The sequence below is a fragment of the Myotis daubentonii genome, chromosome X, assembly GCF_963259705.1.
Source record: "Myotis daubentonii chromosome X, mMyoDau2.1, whole genome shotgun sequence".
Taxonomy (NCBI): Eukaryota; Metazoa; Chordata; class Mammalia; order Chiroptera; family Vespertilionidae; genus Myotis; species Myotis daubentonii.
Genome location: NC_081861.1, coordinates 3,689,069 through 3,698,682, shown reverse-complemented (window position 1 = coordinate 3,698,682; position 9,614 = coordinate 3,689,069). Strand labels below are relative to the sequence as shown.

At 40.9% G+C, this 9,614-nt stretch overlaps 1 pseudogene; it reads left to right on the top strand.

Annotated features, from left to right (window-relative positions):
• The first annotated feature begins 1,234 nt into the window (after nucleotides 1-1,234).
• LOC132224143 (POU domain, class 5, transcription factor 1-like) lies at nucleotides 1,235-2,545 on the top strand (annotated as a pseudogene).
• Nucleotides 2,546-9,614: the final 7,069 nt, after the last annotated feature.

The following is a 9,614-nucleotide window of genomic DNA, read 5'->3' as shown; positions in this document are numbered from 1 at the left end:
TCACCCCTAATGCCTTGGCATGGCCAGACCAAGTGATTTCACAGGCCAGACGTTCCCCACTCCTGGACTAAATGTTTGTTTCTTCCCAAAAATTATATGAGGAAAATACACAACCACCAGTAGAACATCACGGTAGTAATTTTTGAAGACAATCTATCTACTAATGAATGCCAAAAGTAGTCAACAACCATTTGAGGAGAAACTGAGTATTTCCATACCTTAAAAGTATCTCTCTCAAGACATTTATTAATTTTATAGTAAAGAAATTCAGCAGGCACCTTAATCAACTGATCAAGGTTAACATCACCAGTCAAAAGACATATTGCTGTCATGTATCCTCTGATATGTACTGAGAAAGGGCACAACATCACTTCTGTGGTCCTCTTGTCAAAAATGCATATCCTTAATGCAATCATGACAATACATCAGAGAAACTCAAATTGGAAGACATTCTACAAAGTAACTGACCAAAGTGTCAAGGTTATAAAGAACAAGGAAAGAGTGAAGAAATGTCACAGAATGGAGAAGACTTTGGAGAAATTATGACTAAGTAAAATTTGGTGCATTCATTTGTATTCTGAAACAGATAATGTTCATTAGTGGAAAAACTGGTGAAATCAAAATAAAGTGTATAATTTAGTTAATATTGTGCCAACACCAATATCTTATTTTTGACAATTGTACTATCCTATATAATAAAAGCTTAATATGCTAAGTGTCTGTTTGTCTGGTTGGCCATCCAACCAATCAAAGTGTAATATGCTAATGATATGCTAAGGCCACTCAACCACTCACTATGATGTGTACTGACCACCAGGGGGTAGATGCTCTGACTGGTAGGTTAGCTTGCTGCTGGGGTCCAGCCCATCAGGGACTGAGCAGACTGGCAGGACACGCCCTGGAGCCCTCCCACGGTCTCTCCCTGGCCTGATCCTGCACCATCGGGGTCCCTTGGCCTGGCCTGTGCCTTCTTGCAGTCTGGGCTGAGGGACCCACCACCCCCAACCCCAGTTCATAAATTTCATGCACTGGGCCTCTAGTTGGTATATAAGATGTTAACATTAGTGGAAGCTGGGTGAAGAGCATGAGGCTTCTTTTTTATTATTTTTGCAATATTTCTCTATATCTAAAATTATTTCTCTATATCTAAATTTAAAATAAAAAGTTACAAATGTCTCTTTAAAAGAGTTCAGTTCCTTCCACCAGGCCCCCGGCTTGGGGTGCCATCCTTCCCATGGCAGGACCCCTGGCTTTCAACTTTGCCTTCTCACCCCCACCAGGTGGTGGAGGTGATGGGCAAGGAGGGCGGGAGCCGGGCTGGGTTGACCCTCCGACCTGGCTGGGCTTCCAGGGCCCTCCGGCGGGTCTGCCATCCGGCTGGGGCTTGCACCCAGGGCTTCCCCCCATACCCCCCGCCATATGAGTTCTGCGGGGGGATGGCCTATTGTGGACCTCAGGCTGGAGTGGGGCTGGCACCCCAAGGCAGCCTGGAGGCCCCCCAGCATGAGGATGAGGCAGGAGCCGGGGTGGAGAGGAACTCTGAGGGGGCCTCCCCCAAGCCCTGTGCTGCCCTGCCTGGGGCCCTGAAGCTGGACAAGGAGGAGCTGGAGCCCAACTCTGAGGAGGAGAGCATGAGAGCTCTGCAGAAGGACATGGAGCAATTCGCCAAGCTCCTGAAGCAGAAGAGGATCACTCTGGGGTACACTCAGGCCAATGTGGGGCTTACTCTGGGCGTTCTCTTTGGCAAGGTGTTCAGCCAAATGACCATCTGTGCTTTGGGGCTCTGCAGCTCAGTTTGAAGAACATGTGTAAGCTGCGGCCCCTGCTGCAGAAGTGGGTGGAGGGAGCTGACAACAAGGAGAACCTGCAGGAGATACGCAAACCAGAGACCCTGCTGCAGGCCCGAAAGAGAAAGCGGACGAGTATGGAGACCCGAGTGAAGGGCAACCTGGAGAACATGTTCCTGCAGTGCCCGAAGCCCGCCCTGCAGCAGATCAGCCACAATGCCCAGCAGTTCGGGCTGGCGAAGGACATGGTCCGAGTGCGGTTCTGCAACCGTCGCCAGAAGGGCAAATGATTGAGCAGTGACTATTCTCAATGAGAGGATTTTGAGGCTCCCAGGCCTCCTTTCTCTGGGGGACCAGTATCCTTTCCTGTGGCCCCAGGGCCCCACTTTGGCCCAGGCTATGCGGGCCCTCACTTCACTACGCTGTACTCCATGGTCCAGTTCCCTGAGGGTGAGGCCTTTCCCGCTGTGCCCATCACCACTCTGGGCTCTCCCATGCATTCAAACTGAGCTGCCTGCCTTCCCAGGCCGGGGAGCAAGGGAAAGAACCTGAGATTGTCCCAGGGCTTTGGGATTAAGTTCCTTTCACTAGAGAATTAGCACAAATGGTGTGGGGGCAGGAGTTTGGGGAGCTGGTTGGCAGGAAGGTGAAGTTCAGTGATGCTCTTGATTTTAATCCCCTATCATTGATTTTAATAAAGAAACCCGGGACACAGTAAAAAATAAAAAAAGAGTTCAGATGTGGAAGAGATACAAGCAAAAATAAAATAAAATAAATGACCACAAATTTTGTCTTTGGGGTCAGGGAACAAAGTGAGCTAGAGAGAACAGCTTCTGGAATTCCTGAATGGCAGCCTTCCACACCTGAGGTTACTTTAAGTCAAAGCTACTGAAACAGCAAAGATAAATAAACACTGCACCAGGTAAATGCCCTTGAACAGGTTGGTGCAGTTTGGGACAGGCACAGTTTCTCTTGCCCGGGCCAGAGCTGATCAGCTAAATTATTCATAGAATATATTTTAACTAGAGGCCTGGTACACCAATTTGTGGACGGGTGGGTCCCTTGGCTTGGCCAGCCATCAGGGCAATCAGGGCCAGCCTGGGGGAGGGGCCACAGGAGGTTGGCTGTGGGAGCGCACTGACCACCAGGGGTCAACTCCTGTGTTGAGCGTCTGCCCCCTGGTGGTCAGTGCACATCATAGCAACTGGTTGGTTGGTTGTTCAGTCGCTTAGGCTTTTATATATATAGATAAGCTACACTAGCAGGATAAAAACACAAATTCTTCGTGTTAATTAAATAAAGCGCGATTAGTGCTTCTTCCAAAGAATCTCAGAGTCTGTGGAAAACTAATGCAAAAAAACAGCAATAAGCACCCAAGTGTAGTTTAGCCAAATTGGTGAGAATTAAGTGAACTGTAAACTGTGTGTGTGATGGTAGAAGGGAAGCGCAAAGAAAAAGGAAGTAAGTCATGTATTTCTTAATTAAAATAAATATTTAGGTGAAGAGAAGATATTATACATTTATAAAGTGTCTACTGTGTACATGGCACCAAATAATTGTTTAATTTACCAACCACCAAGTTTTGGCATAAATCATCGCATCTGATCCTAACAAAAAACAGGCAGAGTACACAAGGTATTATCTGGTTTTCACAAGAGAGAAACAATCTCAGGAGGTAAACAGCTTTACCAAGCTCACAAAATAAATGGTCAGTCTGGGACTCAAGTGCTGGCCTTCCAATTTTCAGCTTCTTTTGAAAATTCCATTTTTAAACTAAAAATAACTTTCCAAAAATAAATAAATAAAAATTACTTTTCATCTGTATCTCTAGATGAAGACTGCGTGAGCATATCAGAGATCTAGATTCATATAAAATTTGAAAATATGTTTTAAATGTTGTACACTGGACATAATCCATAATATGTTTCAAAAGACACATTTTCCCCTTAAATGTTTAAATGCATGTCCTTAAGGATAAATTAAATCTATATGCTTCTGATCAATTTGCATTTATAGTAATTCATTAAAATTCTGCCTTGAAAGTTATTGAATGTTTGAACACATTTTGAGTCTTTTCTCAGGTATCTGTAAAAAGTTCAATTGATGCTTTTAAAATAGATATAAAGTGTTTTGCATAAGTACAGACTTGGTCCATTTATTTTCAGGAGGGTGATCCTTGGGCAAGGACAGCAGATTTAGACTTAATCCTGTTTCCCAACCTTCTAAATCTTAAAGTGGAAGGAAAAATGCCCCCAACAGGAGTTGGGAAATCATTTGCCCTTTAAATGCTCAAATTTTACTTGAAGAGGAGTTAACATATTACACATCTCTAGCATGTCTAAATGTACAAAACCCAGGTATGTTCCATCCATCCATTCATTTGTCCATCCAGGTATTCAACCATTCAAATAACATTTATTTGAGTCCTGCCATGGACCAGGAATTGTAGAAGACTGAGGGGGAAAAAAGAGTAACATACTTTTCCTGTCGCATTTTATAGAGAATGTTACATTATCCTAAGACCAACCTTACAATTTAGGTAGATAATTCTATTCATACTTCATAGAAATAGATAAAGGAGACTCAGAAAGATTCAGCAATTTGTCATGATTCCTAATTCATGGTAGATGCTCTGCTGATGTTTGTTGAATTGAAATGAGGTGGGGTGTTTCCTTTGGATCTGCTCTGGTTGGGATGTCAGAGTATAAGAAAAGTGTAGTAGTAAGAACATGGACTTTGACGCCAGACTAGGTCTGGGTTTCAATCCCACCTCTATTACTCAATAACAGTGTATATCAGCCAGAGTCCCAGCAGGAAACACATGGCACATTCAAATTAGGATAATTTCAGGAAGGCTTAAAAAAAGGGAAGTTCCTAGCATTACAGGCCTACCCCCCACCAAAAGAAAAGAAAAAAATGGTAATAAATTATCTAACTCTACTACAAAGAGCTAGAAAGAGAGCAACAAGAAAAGTCCAGAGTGAGCAGAAGGAATGAGATAATAAAGATCAGAGCAGAAATAAATGACATAGAGACCAAAAAAAACCCAAACAAACAAAAAACCCCACAACAAAACACAACAAAACAAACAAACAAAAAAAGATCAATGAAACCAAGACCTGGTTCTTGGAAAGGATAAAAATGATTGATGAACCTCTAGCCAGGCCCACCAAGAAACAAAGAGAGAGGACCCAAATAAACAAAATCAGAAATGAAAGACGTGAAATAACAACAGACCCTACAGAAATACAAACAATTATGAAAAAATACTATGGACAACTCTATTCCAACAAACTTAACAACCTAGAGGAAATGGACATGTTCTTAGAAAGATACAACCTTCCAAAATTCAATCAAGAATAATAATAATAAAAAAAACCTCAACAGGCCAATAACTAAGGAGGAAATTGGAGCAGTCATCAAAAAACTTCTTGCAAACAAAAGCTAGGGGCCAGATGGCTTATTAGGGGAGTTTTACCAAACATTCCAAGAACTAAAAACTATCCTTCTCAGACTATTTCAAAAAATTCAAGAGGAAGGCACACTTCTTCACTCTTTCTATGAAGCCAGCATTACCCTAATCCCAAAACCAGATACACTACAAAGAAAGAGAATTACAGGCCAATATCCCTGATGAACATAGATGCTAAAATCCTCAACAAAATTCTAGCAAATAGGATCCAGCATTACATTAGAAAGATCATACACCATGACCAAGTGGGTTTTATCCCAGGGATGCAAGGCTGGTACAATATCCGCAAATCAATAAACATGATACATCACATAAACAAATTGAGAGAGACGAAAATCACATAATCATCTCAATTGATGCAGAAAAGGCATTTGACAAAATCCAGTGCCCTTTCCTGATAAAAAAAAAACTCTCAACAAAGTGGGAATAGAAGGATCATATCTCAACATAATAAAAGTCTTATATGACAAAGCTACAGCAAATATCATACTCAATGGGCAAAAACTAAAACCATTTCCCCTAAGAACAGGAAAGAGACAGGATGCCCATTTTCACCACCTCTGTTTGACATAGTTCTGGAAGCGTTATCCAAAGCGATCAGACAAGAAGAAGAAATAAAAGGCATCCAAATTGGAAAAGAAGAAGTAAAACTGTCCTTATTCGCAGATGACATAATATTGTACTTAGAAAACCTTAAAGACTTCATCAAAAAACTAGTAGACTTAATAAATAAATTCGGCAGCGTAGCAAGATACAAAATTAACCCCCAGATATCTATGGCTTTTTTATACACCAATAATGAACTCACAGAAAGAGAAACTAAAAAAACAATCCCATTTACCATTACAACACAAAAATTAAGGAACCCAGGAATAAATTTAACCAAGGAGGTAAAGCACCTGTGCTCAGAAAATTACAGGATGCTAAAAAAAAAAAAAAAGAGAGAGAGATAGAGGAAGACATAAACAAATGGAAGAACATACCATGTTCACGGGTTTGTAGAATCAACATCATTAAAATGTCCATACTACCCAAAGCAATCTATAGATTCAATGCAATTCCCATTAAATTACCAATGGCATACTTCAAAGATCTAGAACGAACTCTCCAAAAATTCATCTGGAATAAAAATAGACCCCAAATAGCTGCAGCAATTCTGAGAAAAAAGAACAAAATTGGAGGGATCACAATACCAGATATCAAGCTATATTACAAAGCCACTGCTCTCAAAACTGCCTAGTACTGGCATATGACAGACAAAGAGACCAATGTAACAGAACAGAGAACCCAGAAATTGACCGAAGTCATTATGCTCAATTAATATTTGACAAAGGAGGCAAGAGCATACAACGGAGTCAAGACAGTCTCTTCAATAAATGGTGTTGGGAAAATTGGACAGATACATGCAAAAAATGAAACTAGACCACCAACTTACACCATACACAAAAATAAACTCAAAATGGATAAAGGACTTCAACGTAAGGCAGGAAGCCATGAAAATCTTGGAAGAAGCCATTGGCAGCAAAATAGCAAACATTTGTCATAGCAATATCTTTACCAATATAGCTCCTAGGGCAATGGAAACTAAGGAGAAAATAAACAAATGGGACTACATCAAAATAAAAAGCTTCTGCCCAGCAAAAGAAACCATCAACAAAACAACAAGAAGGCCCACTGCATGGGAGAACATATTTGCCAATGTTATCTCCGATAAGGGTTTAATCTCCAAAATTTATAGGGAACTCATTCATACAACTTAACAAAATGAAGATAAACAATCCAATAAAAAAAATGGGCAAAGGACCTAAATAGACACTTTTCGAAGGAGAACATAAAGAAGGCCCAGAGACATAAGAAAACATGCTCAAAGTCACTAATCATTCGAGAGATGCAAATCAAAACAATAATGAAATACCATCTCAGACCTGTCAGAATGGCTATCATCAACAAATCAACAAAGGACAAGTGCTGGCGAGGATGCAGAGAAAAAGGAACACTCGTGCACTGCTGGTGGGAATGCAGACTGGTGCAGCCACTGTGGAGAAAAGTATGGAGTTTTCTCAAAAAATTAAAAATGGAACTCCCATTTGACCCAGTGATCCCACTTCTAGGAATATATCCCAAGAAAACAGAAACACCAATCAGAAAGGATATATGCACCCCTATGTTCATAGCAGCACAATTCACCATAGCTAAGATCTGGAAACAGCCTAAGTGCCCATCAGCAGATGAATGGATTAGAAAACTGTGGTCCATCTACACAATGGAATACTATGCTGCTGTAAAAAAGAAGGAATTCTTACCATTTGCAACAGCATGGATGGAACTGGAGAGCATTATGCTAAGCAAAATAAGCCAGTCAGAGAAAGATAAATACCACAGGATCTCACTCATTTGTGGAATATAATGAACAACATAAACTGAGGAACCAAAATAGAACCAGATTCATAGAAGCATCGAACATACTGTCCAACCTAGGAGGGAAGGCGGGGGGTGGGGGGTAAGAGATCAACCAGAGGACTTGTATGCATGCAGATGAGCAAAACCAATGGACACAGACAGTAGGGGGTATGAGGGCTTGTGCTTGGGGGAGGGGGTAGTGGGGAGAAGTCAATGGGGGAAAAAGGAGACTCATGTAATACTTAAGACAATAAAGAATTAAAAAAATAAATACATAAAAAAATAACAAAACCAGATCCAAAGAACTTTATTTTTTTGCTTCAAATCTCTCAGGCAAAGAGAACTCCCTTTAATATGTTATCAATTCTTATTGCTAAGTACAAACTTTATCATTATGGAAATCGAGGTTTTGATCTTCCAACTGAAGAAGTAAGGTAAAACTCACTTGGGATCTTTTTTCAAAGATTTTATATCTTTTATTGGTCTTTAAGCTAAAAATTATATAAAGCCAATACATTAGAATTCCTGTGTACAAATAATTTACCATTGGGTAACGGATCAAGTGAATATTAAACAGGGGTTTTTCTGTTCTGGGTTTTAGTAGAACTTTGTGGTAAGGGACTCAGAGAAGGACATGAAGGTTGGTCAAGGCCCAATCACAGATTTATCTCCATGAGTCTATTAGAATTTGTCATAAATCACCACTATTTCCTTAGGCAATAGTGGAGAATGACCTCAAGGGCCTTAAACAAAAATAAACAGCAGCTACAACTAAACTATCTTTTTTTGGCAAATTGTCTCTGGACTCCAGGATACAAGCTTTGCACCTCTGCAGTCTCCTTGGTTTCTATCTCTTCTGCTTCGGAAATGCATCTGTCTGTCTGGGCTTGTTTATGGTATTATCATCTTTGTAATCCACCCCCAGCTCCTCAGTGACTCATCAGAACTGATCCATTTGTGGCTTGGTTTCCCCATATGAAGTTTTGAAATGATAAAATCAACCCTCAGAGTTTTCACCATTATTAAATATTAGAGGCCCAGTGCACAAAATTCATTCATGGGTAGGGTCCCCAGGCCTGGCCAGCGATCAGGGCCAATCTGTGGGGTGATGGCACCCACCTTGGTCGGCCTGGGGCCACCCTCTCACTGGCCCTGCCCCCCACCGCTGAAGTTCGCCTCCCTCTGTGGGGAAACTCGCGGGGTGATCAGGAGGCAACCCGCTCACACTCACCTTGGCTGGCCTGGGACCTGCGGGCTGGGGGCATCTCCTGCGTTGAGTCTCTGCACCCTGGTGATCAGTGTGTGTCATAGTGACCTGTTGTTCTGCAGGTCAATCCTTGTTTGGTCAATTTCCATATTAGGCTTTTATTATATGGGATAATCACATGAGTAAAGAGCCTATGACACGACCTGATCTTCAGTGAACATTAACTCTCATGCTCTTTGTGTAAATATCCTAGACTTTATCATCTTACCTATTTTATACAGAGCTTGATGATGCTCTCTGGTGCAACTGAATAAACCAGAGGAAATTACTGAGCCTCAGTTTTCCTATCTGCAAAATGGAGACAATAATAACTGTTTTGAATGGATATTGTGAGGAAAGCACTTAGCACTAGTAGGAGGCAGAGCCATGCCTAAGAGTTTAATCTGGCCCAATTTCAAAGATTTAATTGGTCTTTTAAGGAGATACCTCCAAATCTTCCCTTCTTAACTAATTATGTAGTAAAGACAGAGATCCAAATGGTTTGAGAACAAAATGTGGCACATTTGTAACTCTAGATTGTATAACAGGCATGCTTTTCCATGTAGGTCCATCATATTAGATTTATAAGGGATATACACTTCAGAGGATTTTTTATAAGGAAAAATATTTATGACATTTGACATATATTACATTAAAAATCAATGTTATATATAGAATTTACATTTTTCTTCTTTTGATAGTTGTAAAT